The sequence below is a fragment of the Marmota flaviventris genome, chromosome 11 (genome assembly GCF_047511675.1).
Source record: "Marmota flaviventris isolate mMarFla1 chromosome 11, mMarFla1.hap1, whole genome shotgun sequence".
NCBI lineage: Eukaryota > Metazoa > Chordata > Mammalia > Rodentia > Sciuridae > Marmota > Marmota flaviventris.
In genome coordinates, this window is record NC_092508.1 from 112,647,931 (window position 1) to 112,665,680 (window position 17,750).

The window sequence follows — 17,750 nt, forward strand, 5'->3', positions numbered from 1 at the left end:
GCCTAAACCTACAACTAACCATAGCTCCAATCTAGCCCTAATTTAGCCCTAACCCTAAACCTAACACTATCCCTAGCCCTAAGACTAACTCTAACTCTCACCCTAGCCCTATCCCTAGTTCTAAACCGATCCATTACCATAACTCAAACCCTATCCCTATCCCTAGCCCCAACCCTAGCCCTAACCTTCACCCTAGACCTAAACCTGGATCTAACCCTTACCTTAAGCCTAAAGCTCACTCTAACACTAGCCCCAACCCTAATGCTAATTGGAAAATTAGCTCTAACAGTACCCTAGCCCTAAAACAAAATTGAGCCATAACCCTAACCCTAACCCTTAACCTAAACCAAACGCTAACTCTACACCTAGCCCTAAACGTAGCATAATTTGAGTCCTAACCCTAACCCTAGAAGTAACCCTGACCCTTACTTGGACCCTAACAGTAACTCTAGCTCTAAACATTGCCCTAAATCTAACCCTAGAACTAGCCCTAATCAGAATCCTAGTTCTTTCATTAACTGTAGCCCTAATGCTAACACAAACCCTTGCCCTATTCTGAGGTGTAAACCTAGGTATAACCCTAAATCTAACCCTAACCCTAACCCAACCTTAACTCTACCTCTAACCCTATCCCTTACCCTAAGCCAAACCCTCACCCTAATGCTACCCTAGTCCTAACCATAATCCTTAGCCTACCTCAAACCCTATTACTAGTCCTAACCCAACCCTCACTCTAGCTCTAACCCTAACTCTAACCCTGACTTTTATTCTGACCCTAACACTAACCCTAGGTCTAAACCTGACACTAAAGCACACCCTAACCCTACCCCTACTGGTAGACCTATACCTAAACCTAACAGTAACACTAGCACTAGATCAAACCTAATCCTAAATAGAGTCATAAATCTAGCCTTAACCCTAAGTAAAAACCTAGCACTAGCCCTAACAATAACCGTTAACCTAACATAAAGACTATCTCTATCCCTAGACCCAACACTAGTCCTAAATCTGGCTCTCACGCTAAACCTAACCCTAACCCAAACAATGACCATTACCCTAAAACAGACCCTAGCTCTAAATCTTATCCTATCCCCAAACCTAACTAGAACACTAGACTTATCCATAACCCTTGATGGGAGCCACAGACAAGTCAAGATGGGGCCTGGTAATTTGCCAAGAGGAGTGGTTTGAGAAGTAATGCCAGCGAGCCATTAAGATGATAGAGATTCCTTAATGACTGTCTGCTGTGTCTAAGATTATGTCAGTTAAGTTAAGCTGTGTGTAATTAAGATGATGAGGATTCCTTAATGACCAATTGATGTATCTGGATGTTAATTGAAACAAGCTGTGCATAATCAGTTAAGTGTATATATACCTCTACTGTCCTACAATAAAGCGGCTCCCACTCCTGCTGTATCAACCTTCACAAGTTGCTCATCAACCCCCGGTTAGTTTGCCCAGTCAGACTGCAGCAACTCGAACCCTAAAAATAGCCATAACCATATCCCTAGCTCTTACATTATCATAGCCCTAATGATAGCCTTAAACCTCACACAAACATAGCCCTTATCCTAGCCCTAAACCTAGCCCTTATTGTAACCCGAACCATAAGCTAGACCTAACCCTAACCCTAACCCTCGCCCTAACCCTAATTCTAGCTCAAACTCTAACCTTAATCTAAACATAACCCTAACCCTAACCCTAACATTAGCCCTGACTCTAACCCTAACCCTCACGCTAGCCCTAATCCTAGCTCAAACGCTAACACTTACCCCGAACCTAACCCTGACACAAACTCTAGGCCTAACCCTAACCCTAGTCCTAACTCTAACCTTAACCCTAGCCCTACCCTTAGCTCAAACCCTATCAATTACCCTAAAGATAAGCCTAACCCAAATGCTAACCCTAGGCCTAATGTTAACACTGTTGCTAACACTAAACCTATTCAGTACTCTAAACCTAACATGAACCCTGAACCTAACCCTATCAATTACCCTAACCTGAACCCTAACCCTATCCCTAACGAGAATTCAAGCCTTAACCCTAAATTTTAAACTAAACCAAACCCTACTCGAACCCTGACCCTAATAATACACCTAGCTTTAAACCTGACCCTTAACCTAAGCCTAACCCTTACACTAGACCTAGCCATAACCTAACCCTAAAACTAACCATAACCATGAACCGAGACCTGACATTAGCCCCAGCCCAAATCCTAGCCCTAATCCTTACACAGACACTAGTCCTCATATTAGGCCTATACCTAGCCTTAATCCTAACCCAAACCCTAACTCTAGCCCTATTTCTAATTTTAACCCTCGCCCTAAACCTGAATTTAGATATAACCCCATCCTTTACCCTAAACTTATCAATAACCCTGACCCTAACACTAACCATATTTCTAGCCTAACCATAGGCCTAACCCTAACACTAACCCTAGCACTAATCCTAGCTTAAATTTAGATTTAGACATAATGCTAAAACTTAACACTAACCTAACTATACCACTAACCTTGGGCTAAGAATAACTCTAACTCTCCCCCTAGCCCTATTTCTAGTTCTAACCCTATCCATTACAATAAACCTAACACAAGCCCTAACCTTAGCCTGAACCCTAGCCCTAGACCCTACCCTAGATCTAACCATAACTCTACATTTGACCCTAACCGTAAGCCTAATCCTCAACCTACCACTAGACCTAACACTATTGCTAATCCTAATACTAGTCATAACCCTAGCCTTATCCCTTAAACAAAAACGAGCCATTGTCCTAATCCTAAATGTTAACCTAAACCAAACCCTAACCCTAAACCTAGCCATAACCTTCTAGCTCTAATTCATGTCCTAGTCCTAAAATTAACCCTGACCCTGACTTATATTCTAACACTAACCTTAATTCTAAATATCACACTAACCATAACGATAGTGCTAACACTAGATCTAGACCAAATACTATCCCTAATCATAACCTCAGTTCTTATATTAGCCATAGCCCTAACCCTAGCCCTAAACCTAACAGAAAAACTGGCACTAATCTGAGCCCTAACCCAGGAAGTAAACCTAACCTAAACCTAGCCCTAGCCCTAACCCTAAGCCTAAACCTAGCCCTCAACCTAGCTCTAACTCAATCACTTATCCTAAGCCTAACCCTATCCATACTGCTAACCTTAGTCCTAATCCTAACCAATAGCCTAATCCAAACCCTAACCCTATTACTAGTCATAAACCTAGCCCTCATTCTAGCTCTAACCCTAAGTCAAATCCTTACCCTAACACAAACCCTCAGTCTAAATCTGACCCTAACCCTAAACCAAACCCTAAAACTAGCCCTACCAGTAAACTTATACCTAAACCTAACCCTAACAGAAGCCCTAGACCTAATCCTAATCCTACATATAGCCATAATTCTAGACCTAGACCTAAAAAAATCCTGAGCCCTAGCCCTAACATAATCCTTAACCAAAAGCAAACACTAACCCTATCCCTAGACCTAACCCTAGTCCTAATTCTGGCTTTCACCATAAACCTAACTCTAACCTGAACACTGACCTAACACACTAAACCTAGCTCTAAACCTGAAGCTAATCCAAAACCTAAACATAACAGTAGACATAGCCATAACCCTAACCCTAAAACTAGCTCTAATCATAATGTAGATCTTACATTACATATAGCCTTAGCCCTGGGCCTAAACCTAACACAAAATCTAGCCCAAATCCGAGGCCTAAACCTACCCTAAGCATAACCATAATCCTAAATGTAGCCCCAAACCTAACCCTCGCCTTAGACATAACCCTAGCTCAAAGCCTAACTCTTAACCTAAACATAACCCTAGCCCTATCTGTAAACATAAATCTAACCCTAGCCCTAATCCTAACCTTAACCCTAATCCTAGCGCTAACCCTAACATAACCCTAACCCTAACCCTAATAATAACCCTAGCCTTAATCCTAACCCTATTTCTAACCCTAATCATAAACCTAACCCTCGACCTAACCCTTAACCTAACCCTTGCCATAAACTTAACCCTAAACCTTTCCATGAATCAAAACTAAAACTATCCCTAAACCTAAATTTAACCATAACCTAAACTTAACCATAAACCTAATCTAATCCAATACATTACGCTAAAACTAACCCTAAACCTAATGAAAACCCTAGCCCTAACCCCAACCCTAACCATAACCATAACCCTAACCTAGATCTAACACTAAACCTAACACCCCCCAGCCCTAACCATAGCTTAAACCCTAACCCTTACCCTAACCCTAACCCTAGCCCTAGCCCTAATCATAACCCTAACTCTATGCCTAACCCTAACATTAAACCTAGCCCTAATCCTAGCCCTAATATAGCCCTATTCCTAACCCTAACCTGAACCCTAGAATTAAGACTAACTATAATTCTCACACATGACCTATCCCTATTTCTAACCCTATCCCTTACCGTAACCCTAACCCAAGCCCTAACCTTAGTCTTAACCCTTGAACTATCCTTATCCCTAGAACTAACTCTAGATTGCAATATACCTCTAAAACTAACCCTAACCTGATGCCTCGGCCTAACCCTGAAACTAGCTCTAACCCTAATGCTAATGCTAAAATTAGCTCTAACCTTAGCCCTAGCCCCAAAACAAAACCGAGCTATACCCCTAACACTAACCCTTACCTAGACCAAACCCTAACCCTACACCAACTCTAACCCTAGCCCTAATTTGAAACCTAACCCTAATCCTAATCCTAACCATGACCCTGACTCATATCCAGACACTAAACCTAACTCTAAGCATCACCCCAACCTTAATCCTAACCCTAATACTAGCCCTAGCCCTAAACTTAACCATAAAACTAACCCTAATCGTAACCCTATTTCTTACAATAGCCATAACCATAACACTAGCCGTAAACCTAATACAATTCTAGCCCTAATTCAAGCCCTAACAAGAGCTTTAACCCTAAACCTAACTCTAACACTAGTCCTAACCCTAGCTCTAACCCTATCCCTTATCCTAAGCCAAACCCTCCCCCTAATGCTAACTGTATTCTTAGCACTAATCCTTAGTGTAACCAAAACCTAACTCTATAACTAGTCCTAACCCTAGCCTTCATTCTAGATCTAACCATAACCCAAACCCTAACACTATCCCTGACCATTATTCTGACCCTAACACTAATCTTAGCTCTAAATCTAAACCTCACCCTAAACTGAACTCTAACACTAGCCCTACTGGTAACCTTATACCTAAACCTAACCCTAACACTAGCCCTAGACCTAAACCTAATCCTAAATCTAGCCATATCTATAGCTCTAGACCTAAAGACAAATTAGACCTAGACTTAACAATAACCCTTAACCTAACCCAAACTCTAACTCTACCTCTAGACCTAACCCTAGTCCTAATGCTGGCTTTAACATTAACCAATACTCTACCTGAACATTGTCCCTGACACTAACACTAACCATAGCTTTAAACTTCACCCTAACCCCAAAACTAACCCTAAAACTACACCTAGCCCTAACATTAACCATAAAACTAGTCTTAATCATTACACTAGTTCTTACATTAGCCATAGCCCTAACCTATCAAAAACCTAGCCCTAATCCAAGCCCTACCTTAGCTTTAACCCCAAAGCTAACCCTAACAATAACCCTAGCCCTAACTATAACCCTAAGCCTAAGCCTAGACCTAATCCTAACCAAAACCCTAGCCCTAACCCAAGTTCTAACCCTATTCATTACCCTAAGATAACCATAATCCTTATGCTAAAACTAGGCGGGACCCTAATCCTAGCACTAGCCTTAACCCTATCCAAAAACCTACACCTAACCTGAACCCTAAACCTAACTTTGTCATTACCTGATCCCTAAACATAAGACTAATTTGAGCACTAAACCTAAACCTTAACCTAATCCTAACCCTAAACTTGACCCTGACTCTAATAATACCCATAGCTCTAGACCTAACCCTAGACAGAAACCTAACGTTTACAATAGACCTAGCTATAAACCTAACCCTAAAACTATCCCTAACCGTACTCTAGACCTGACATTAGCCCTATTCTAATCCTAGCCATAACTCTAATATAAAACTTAGACAACATCCTAGCCATGAACCTCACCTTAGTCATAAACCTTATCCTAACGTTAATCCTAGCCTTAACCCTAAATCTCACCCTAGTCCTAAAACTAGCTATATTCCCATCCCTTACCCTAAACCTAACCCTAGGCATAAACCTAACACTAACCCTAGCCCTAACCCTAGGCCTAAACCTAACACTAACCCTAGCCCTAACCCTAGGCCTAAACCTAACACTAACCCTAGCCCTAATCCAAGCCATAATTTAGCCCTATCCCTAACCCTAGACTTAAGACTAACTCTAACTCTCACATTAACCCTATACCTACTTGTAACCTTATCCCTTACCATCACCATATACCTAGCCCTAAACGTTGCCCCACCATAGACCTATACTTAGCCCTATCACAAAACCTAGATCTAAACCTAACTCTAAATTTAACCCTAAACCTATGTCTAAATCTAACCATAACTCTACTCTTATCCCTAATCCTTAACCTAAGCCTAAATCTCACACTTACACTAGCCCTAACCCTAAGACTAATCATAAAACTAGCCCTAACCCTAACCCTAGCCCTAGCCCTAAAACCAAACCAAGTCATAGCCCTACCCTTAACCCTCAACCTAAAACAAATCCTGACCCTACAACTAGCCCTAACCCTATCCCTAATTATAGTCTAACCCTAACCTGAAAACTAACCCTGATCCTGACTCTGACCCTAACACTAACCCTGGGTCTAAACATCATCATCACCATAAACATAACCTTAACACTAGACCTAGACCTAACTCTAAACCTATAACTAGCTGTAATAATAAACCTACTTCATACATTAGTGGTAGCCTTAACCCTAGCCCTAACCTAACCCAAAACCTAGCCTTAATCTTAGTCCTAAATCTAACTTTAACCCTAAACTTAAACCTAACACTAACCCAAACACTAGCCCTAATCTTATACATAATCCTAGCCCTAACCTTAGGGAAAACCCTATCCATTACCCTAACGATAACCCTAACCCTTCTGATAACCCTAGGCCTAACCCTAACCCTATACATTACACTAAACTAAACCTAAACCCTAAACCTAACCCTGTCATTACCCTAACCATAAATCTAACACTAATTTGAGCCCTGCACCTAAACACTAAATTAACCCAAACCCTAATCCTGACCCTGATTCTACCCTAGATCTAAACTGGACCCTAATTAAAAACCTAACCATTACACTGGACCAAGCCATAAACCTAACACTAAATGTATCCCTAACTGTAACCCTAGTCCTGAAATTAGCCATAGCCTAATACTATCCCTAACCTTAAAACAAATCCTAGTCCTCATCGTAGCCCTAAACATAACCTTATTCATAACCCTAACCCTAGTTCTAACCTTAGTACTAACCCTCATCCTTGCCCTAAACCTAGATATAACTACATGCCTTACCCTAAAATAAACCCTAACACTAACCCTAACCCTAGTGGTAACCCTTGCCTTATCCTTAGCCCTAGCACTAATCCTAGATTGAAACCTAACTCTAAAGCTAACCCTAACTCGATGCCTAAGCCTAATCTTAAAACTAGCCTTAACCCTAGCCCTTACATAACCCTAGCCGTAATTTAGCCCTATCCTTAAACCTAACACTAACCCTAGCCCTAAGACTGACTCTAACTCTCACACTAGCCCTATCACTCGTTCTAACTGTATCCTTTACCATAACCCTAACCCTAGTCCTAAACCTAGTGCTAACCCTTTCCCTATCCTTATCCCTATCCATAAACTTAGGCAAAACGTAACTCTAAATCTAGCCCTAACCCGAAGCCTAAGCCTAACCCTAACACTAGCCCAAACCATAACACTAAGCCTAAAACAAGCCCTAACCATAGCCCTATCCCTAAAATAAAACCAAGCCATAGCTCTAACCCTAACCATTAACCTAAACCAAAACCTAACCTTACACTTAGACCTAATCCTAGCCCTAATTCGAGTTGGAAGCCGAAGCCTAAAACTAACCCTGAACCTGACACTGACCCTAACACTTCTAGCTCTAAACATCACCTTAACTGTAAACCTACCCCTACCAATAAACCTAGCACTAAAAACCTAAAGTAGCCCTAATTGTAAACCTAGTACTTGCATTAGCTGTAACCCTAACCCTAACATAACCCACAACCTAGTCCTAATCCGAGCCCTAACCCTAGCTTTAAACCTAACACAACCCTAACACTAGCCCTAATCGTAACCATAACTCTAGCCTTAAACTGATCTCTAAATCTATCCATCAACATAACCATAACCCTAAATATAAAGATAATCCTAGGCATAAACCTAACCCTATCCTGAATCCTAACCTTTCCATTACCCTAAACCTAACCTGAATCATGAACCTAAACATATCATTACCCTAACCCTAATTCTAAAACTAATTCAAGCCCAAACTTGAAACCTTAACCTATCAAAAACCCTAACCCAGACCTTGACCCTAATAATACCCCTAGTTCTAAACTTGACCATGATCCAACACCTAACCCTTAGCCTACATGTAGTCATAAACCTAACCCTAAAACTATCTTTAGCCATAATTCTGGACCTGAAATTTGTTCTAGCCCTAATCTTTGTCCTAACACTACAAACACACCTAGACCTCATCCTAGCCCTAAACCTAGCCTTAATCATAACCCTAACTCTAGCCCTACACCTAACCCTAAATCTAACCCTCACCCTACTTCTAAACCTACCTATAATGTCATCCCTTACCCTAAATTTAAACCTAACACTAACCCTAACCAAAGGCTTAAGCTAAACCCAAAACCTAGCCCTAATCTTAGCCCTAATTTAGCTCTATCTCTAACCGTATCCTAACCCTAGCCCTAAGACTAACTCTAACTGTTGCCCTAGCCCTAGCCCTATCCCTAGATCTATCCCTATCTGCTACTGAAACCCTAACACTAGCCCTTACATTTGCCTTAAAGTTAGTCCCAGCCCTAACCCTAACTATAAATCTAACCTTAAACCTAAGCCTAAGCCTAACACTAACACTAGCCCTAACCCTTATGATAATTGTAAAACTAGCCCTAACCCAATCCTAGCAGTAAACCAAAACCAAGCAATAGCCCTAACCCTAAACCTTAACTTAAACCAAACACTAACACTTCACCTAGACCTAAACCTAGCCCTAATTCGAGTCCTAAGCCTCACCTTAAAATTATTCCTGACCCTGACTCATATCCTAAAAGTCACCCTAGCTCTAAACACCGCCCTAAATTCAAACTGAACACTAACATTAACAATAGCCCTAATTCGAGTCTTAATGCTAACCCTAAAACTAACTCTGACCCTGACTCCTATCCTAACAAGAACCATAGGTATAAATATCCCCCTAACATTAAACCTAACCCTAGTACTCAAACTACCCCTACCCCTAACCCTAAAACTAACCCTAATGGTAACCCTAGTTCTTACATTAGCCGTTACCGTAATCCTAGCCCTAAACCTAACACAAAATCTAGCCCTAAACCGAGCCCTAAATCTAGTTTTAACTGTAATTCTAACCCTAACCATAGCCCTAATCCTAAATGTAAATCAGTCCCTTACCCTATGTGAAACCCTAAACCTAAGAGTAACACTAGACCTATCCCTATTCCTTAGACTAACTGAAACTCTAACCCTATTGATACTCCTAACCCTAGCCTTCATTTTAGCTCTAACACTATCCCAAACCCTAACCCTAACCCTGACCCTTATGCTGACCCTAACACTAAACCTAGGTCTAACCCTAACCCCAACCCTAACCCAAAATTTAACATAATCCTATCCCTAGACCTAACTCTGAACCTAACTCTCAGCCTAGCCCTAGCCATAGCTCAGAACCTAACCCTTATGCTAAACATCACCCAAAACCTAATACTAGTTCTAACCCTCAACTTAACCCTAACACAAGACATAACCCTAACCATAACCCTAGCCCTAGCTGTATCCATTACCCTAAACATAAACCTTACCATAATGCTAACCCTAGGCTTAACCCTAACCCTATTGCTTTCCCCAAACCTATCAATTACCCCAAACTTTATCCTATCATTATGCTAACACTAACCCTAATGTTAATTCCAGCCCTAAATCTAACCCCAAACCTAAACCAAACCCTAACACTGACTGAGACCCTAATAATTCCCCTAGCTACAAACCTGACCCTTACACTAGACCTAGCCATCAACCTAACCCTAAAAATATTCCTAACCTTAACACTAGATGTGATATTAACCATAGTCATAATCCTAGACCTAACCCCAATACAAACCCTTACCCTTATTCTAGCCCTAAACATAGCCTTAATTTTATCCCTAACCAAAACCCTAGGCCTGACCCTAACACTAATCCTAGCCCTAATCTTAGCCCTATCCCTAATCCTAACCTTAACCCTAGACCAAAGACTAACTCTAACTCTCACCCTAACCCTAACTCTAGTTCTAACCCTATCCCTTACTAGAACCCTAATCCTAGCCCTAACTCTTGGTGTAACCCTAGCCATATTTATAGCCCTGGCCATAACCCTAGATCTAACCCTACCTCTAAATGTAACCTTAAACCTAAGCATAAACCTAATCCTAAAACTAGCCCTAACACTAGCCTTAGCCCTAAAACAAAACTGAGACATAGCAGTAACCCTAACCCTTAACCTAAACCAAAGCATAACCCTACACCTAGCCCTAACCATATCCCTAATTCTAGTCCTAACCCTAACCCAAAAACTAACCCTGACCCTGACTCTTACCCTAACGCTAACCCTGGCTCTAAACATAATCATCACGGTAAACCTCAACCTAACACTAGACCTAGACCTAACCCTAATTCTACAACTAGTGCTAATCATAACCCTACTTCATACATTCACTGTAGCCTTAACCCTAGCCCTAACCTAACCCAAAACCTAGCTTAAACTGAGTCCTAAACCCAGCTTTAACCCTAAACTTAAACCTAACCCAAACCCCAAACTAGCCCTAATCCCATACATAACCCTAGCCCTAACCTTAGGTCTAAACCTATCCATTACCCTAACAATAACCCTAACCCTTAAGCTAATCCTAGGCCTAACCCTAAACCTATCCATTACACTAAACCCTAAAACTAACTCTGTCATTACGCTAAACATAAACTCTAACTTAACCCAAACCCTAACACTGACACTGACCCTAAAAATAACCCTAAATATAAACCTGAATCTTACTCTAAACCTAATCCTTACACTGGACCAAGCCATAAACCTAACACTAAATCTAGCCCCAACTATAACCCTAGTCCTGACATTAGCCCTATCCCTAACATAAACCCTAAACCTCATCCTAGCCATAAACCTAGCCTTAATCATAACCCTAACACTAACTAAGCCCTAACCCTAATACTAACCATTGCCCTAGCCCTAAACCTAGCCAAAAGTACATCCCTTACCCTAAATGTAACCCTAACTCTAACCCTAACCCTTTTTGTCATAATTGCCCTATCCTTAGCCCTAGCTTTAACACTAGATTGAAATCTAACTTTAAAATCTAACCCTAGCTCGATGCATAAGCCTAAAACTAGCCCCAAACCTGATGCTAATTCTAAAACTAGCTCCAACACTAGCCTTAACACTAAACCTAGCCGTAATTTAGCCTTATCCCTAACCCTATCCCTAACCCTGGCCCTAAGAATAACACTTAACTCTCACATTGACCCTATCACTCGTTTTAATCCTATCCCTTACAATAAAACTAACACTATCCCAAATCCTAGTCCTAACCCTTGCCCTATTCTTAGCCCTAGCACTAACCTTAGATAAATACTTAACTCTAAATTTAACCCTAAACCAAAGCCTGAGCCTAAATCTAAGACTAGCCCTAACTCTAACAAAATCCTAAAAATGTCACTAACCCTAACCCTAGCCCTAAAACCAAACTGAGTCAAAGCTCTAACCCTAACCCTTACCCTAAACCAAGCCCTAACCCTACACCTAGCCCTAAACCCAGCCCTAATTCGAGTTTTAAGCCCAACCTTAAAACTAACCCTGACCTTTACTCTGACCATAACACTAATCTGAGGTCTAAACATCACCCTAACCCTAAACCTAAACCTAACAGTATACCCAGGCCTAAAACACTAAAATTAGCAGTACTCATAACCTTAGTACTTACACTAGCCATAACCCTAACCCTAGCACTAACTTAACCCAAAACCTAGCACTAATCATACCCATAACCCTAGACCTAAACTGATTTCTAACTCTATCCATTACCATAACCTTAACCCTAACCCTAATACTAATTTGAGCCCTAACTTTAAAACTTAACCTACCACAAACCCTACCCCAGAACTTGACCCTAATAATACCCCTAGCTCTAAACCTGATGCTAACCCTAAACCTAACCCTTACACTAGACTTACCCATAATCTTAATACTAAACCTATCTTTAATTATAATTCTGGACTGAAATTATCCTAGCAGTAATCCTAGCCCTAACTCAAAAACAAAACAAAACAACAACAACAACAACAAAAAAAAAACCCTAGCCCTCCTTATAGCCCTAAACTGAGCCTTAATCATAGCCCTAACCCCTAACCACACCCCTAACCCTAATTATAATATTCATCCTACCCCTAAGCCTAGCTATAAAGCCATCCCATATTCCAAACTTTGCTCTAACTCTAAACCTATTCTCTAAACTATAATTATAACTCTTAAACGTAACCCTAATCCTAACCTTAACCCTAGGCTTAAACTAAACACTAAACCTAGCCCTAATCCTAGCTGTAATTAAGCCCTATCTCTAATCCTAAACCTAACCATAGCCCTAAGACTAACTCTCTCCCTAGCCCTATGCCTAGTTCTAACCCTGTCCCTTACCATAACCCTAAACCTAGTCATAACCCTTACCTTATCCTTAGTTCTACCCCTAAACCTAGATCTAAACCTAATTCCAAGTTTAACCCTAACACTAAGCCTAAGCCTAACACTAACACTAGCCCTAACCCTAACCTTATGACTAAAACAAAACCAAGCATAAGCCCTAACCCTAAACCTTAACTTAAACCAAACCCTAACACTACAACTAGACCTTACTCTAGCTCTAGTTTGAGTCCTAACCCTAACCTTAAAACCAACTCTGACCCTGACACATATCCTAACACTCATCCTAGCTCTATATACCGCCCTCACCTTAAAATGAAACCTAAATGTAACCCTAACCCTAATTCGAGTTGTTACTCTATCCCTAAAACTAAACGTGACCCTGATTCCTAGCCTAACAAAAACCCTAGCTATAAATATCTCCCTAACCTGAAACCTAACCCTAACACTAAACCTAACCCATACCCTAACACTAAAACTAACCCTAATGGTAACCCTAGATCTTACATTAGCCATTGCCATAACCCTAGCCCTAAACCTAACACAAAACCTAGGCCTAATCCTAGTCCTAAACCTAGTTTTAACCCTAACTCTAACCATAACCATAGCCCTAACCCTACTTCTAAACCAATTCCTTACCCTAAACAAAACCCCAAACCTAATGGTAACCCTAGACCTATCACTAATATTTAGGCTAACCAAAACACTGCCCTATTAATAGCCCTTACCATTGCTCTCATTCTAGATCTAACCCTATCCAAAACCCTAACACTAACCCTGACCCTTTTACTGACCCTACCACCAATCCTAGGCCTAATCGTAACCCTAACCCTAACCCAAACCCTACCATAATCCTATCCCTAGACCTAATCTTGAACCTAACTCTCAGGCTAGCCCTAACCATAGCTCAGAACCTAACCCTTACACTAAACAAAACCTTAACCAAACCCTAGTTCTAACTGTCACCCTAACCCTAAGTCAAGACCTAATCCTAACCATAACCCTAGCCCTAACCTTAAGTCTAACTGTATAATTACCCTAAACATAACCCTTACCCTAATGCTAACCCTAGGCCTAACCCTAAACATATCACTATCCCAAATTTATCAATTTCCCTAAACGTACCCTGAACCCTAGACCTAATCCAATCATTACCCTAACCCTAACCCTAATGCTAATTTGAGCCCTAACCGTAAAATCAAACCTAAATCAAACCCTAACACTGACATTGACCCTAATAATTCCCCCAGCTCTAAACCTCACTCTCATCCTATACCTAACTCTTACACTAGACCTAGCCATAAAACTAACCCTAAAACTATTCCTAAGCATAACCCTAGACCTGATTTTAGCCCTAGCCATGATACTAGCCCTAACCCTAACACAAACCCTAGCCTTTATCCTAGCCCTAAACATAGCCTTAATTATAACCCTAACTATGACCCTAGGTCTAACTTTAACACTAACCCTAGCCCTAATCTTAGACCTAATTTAACCCTAAACCTAACCTTAACCCTAACCCTAGCCCAAAGACTAACTTTAACTCTAACCTTAGTCCTAACCCTAGTTCTAAACCTATACTTTACTGGAACCCTATCCTAGCCCAAACCATAGATCTAACACTAGCCCTATTCATAGCCCTAGCAGCAATCCTAGATCTAAACCTAACTCTAAATCTAACCCTCACCCTTAGTCTAAACCTAAACCTAACACTACTCTAACCTTAAGGCTAATCCTAAAACTAGCACTAACCCTAGCCCTAAAACAAAACTAAGCCATAGACCTAACCCTAACCCTTAATATAAACTAAGCCTTAACCCTACACTTAGCCATAACTCTAGGCCTAATTCGAGTTTTAAGCCAAACTCTAAAACTAGCCCTGACCCTGACTCTGACCTTAACACTAACACTAGCTCTAAACATCACCCTAACCCTATACCTAAACTTAACAATAGACTTAGCCCTATCCCTAACCCTAAAATTAGCCCTGATTGCAACCCTGGTACTTACATTAGTCATTACCTTAAACCTAGCCTTAACTTAACCCAAAATCTAGCCTTATTTCGAGCACTATCCCTAGATTTATGCCTAACCCTAGTCCTATCATTAATCGTAACTATAATCCTAGCCATAAACCTAGATTTAAACCTAACCCTAACCCTAAGCTTAACCGTATCAATAATTGTAACAATAACCCTAGCCCTACCCCTATCTCTAACCCTATCCATTACCCTAACCATAACCATAACCCTAATGCTAAACCTGGGCCTAAACTTAACTGTATCCCTAATACTAACCCTACCCATTACCCTAAACCTAACCTGAAACCGAAACCTAAGACTATCTTTGCCCTAATCCTAACTCTAATGATTATTTGAACCCTAACATTAAACTTTAACCTATCCAAAACACTAATCATGACCTTGACCCTAATAATACCTTTAGCTCTAAACCTGACCTCAACCCTAAACCTAACCCTTACACTAGACATAGCCATAAACCTAACCCTAAAATTATTTTTAACCATAACACTGGACCCGAAATTAGCTCTAGCCATAATCCTAGCCCTAAACCTAGGCTTAATCCTAACCCGATCCATAACCCGCTCCCTAACCCTAATTCTATTCCTGAACCTAGGCCTAAACCTACCTATAACTTCATCCTGTACCCTAAAACTAACCATAAACCAAAACCTAACCCTAACACTCGCCCTAAACCTAGGCCTAACACAAAGCCTACTGCTAATCCTAGCCTTCATTTAATCCTATCCTAACCCTAAGCCTAGCCATAAGACTAACTCAACCTCTTGCCCTAGCCCTAGCCCTAGCCCTAGCCCTAGTTCTATCCTTAGCCTTAATCCTAATCCTAGATCTAAGTCTAAATCTAAATCTAAACCTAACTCTAAATTTAACTGTAAAAATAAGCCTAAACCAAACCCTAACACTACCCTTAACCATAATGCTAATCCTAAAACATGCCCTATCCCTAGCCCTAGCCATAAACCAAAACCAAGCCATAGCCCTAATCCTAACCCTTAACCTAAAACAAACCCTAACTCTACAACTAAACCTAGAACTAACTCTAAAACTAACCCTGACCCAGACAATGACCCTAACACTAATACTAGCTCTAAACATCACCCTAACCTTAAATTAACCCTAACACTATATCTAGCCTTAACCTAACCCTAAATCTAGCCTTAATCAAAACCCTAGTTCATACATTAGTCATTGTCCTAACCATAGCCCTAAACCTAACACAAATTCTACAACTAATCCGAGCCCTACCCTACCTTTTACCCTAATACTAGGCCTAACCCTAACCCTAACACTAGCCCTAACACTAACTCTAACTCTATTCCTTACACTAAGCCAAACCCTAACCCAAATGCTAATCCTAGTCCTAATCGTAATCCTTAGCCTAACTTAAACTCTAACCATAACACAAGTCTTAACCCTAGCCCTCATTCTACCACAAAACCTAACCCTGACCCTCATCTGTCCCTAACAGAAACCCTAGGTCTATACCTGACCCTAACCCTAAACCAAACCCTAACACTAGCCCTACTGGTAACACTATACCTATACCTAAACCAAACACTTGACCTAGACCCAAAGCTAATCCTAAATATAGCTATAACTCTAGCCCTAGACCTAAACAAAAACCTAGTACTAGCCCTAACAATAACCCTTAACCTAAACTGAACACTTACCCTACCCCTAGACCTAAATCTAGTCCTAATTCTGGTTCTAACCCTAACCCTATCCCAAAAAATGACCCTGATTATAATACCGAACCTAGCTTTAAACCTGACACTAACCCAAAACCTAGCCTAACCTAACACTAGACCTAGCCATAACCCTAACCCTAAAACTAGCCCTAAACATAACCCTAACTCTTACATTACCCATAGTCCTAACCCTAGCCCTAAACCTAACACAAAACCTAGGCCCAATCCTAGGCCTAAACTTAGCTCTAAGCATAACCTTCAGCCTAACCCTAGCCCTAAACCTAGCCCTAACCTAAGCCTCGTCTTAGACCTAATCCTAGATCAAAACCTAACCCTTACACTAAACATAACCTTGTTCTATCCTAAACCCTAACCCTAACACTAGCCTTAATCCTAACATTAAACCTAGCCTGAACTTTTGCACTAACCATATCCATTACCCTATCCCTAACCCTAACCCTAATTAAAACCCTATCCCTAACACTAAACCTACTCTAACCATAAAGATAAACATAGTCCTAAACCTAAACTTAACCCTCGCCCTAGCCCTAACCCTAGCTCAAACACTAATCCTTACCCTAACCTAACCATAACCCTAGCCCTAAAGCTAACAATTACCCTAACCCTAAAACTTACCCCAAATCACACTCTAGCCCTATCCCTAAACCTAGCCCTAATCCTAGACTTAATCCAAACCATAACCTAGCCCTAACCCTAGCTCTAATCCTATCTATTACACTAAACATAACCCTAACCCTAATGCTAAAGCTAACCCGATCACTAAACCTAACACATCTATTACCCTAAACCTTAACTGAAACCTAAACTAAACCCTATTCATTATGCTACCCCTAAACCTAATGCTAATGCTAATTTGAGCTCTAATCTTAAACCTTTAGCTAAACCAAATGCTAACCCTGATCCTGACCCTGACCCTAATATTAACCCTAGCCCTAAAGCTGACCGTTATTCTAAACCTAACTCTTACACTAGACCTAGCCATAATCTAACCCTAAAACTATCCTTAAAATTAACCCTAGACCTGATATTAGCCCTAGATATTAACC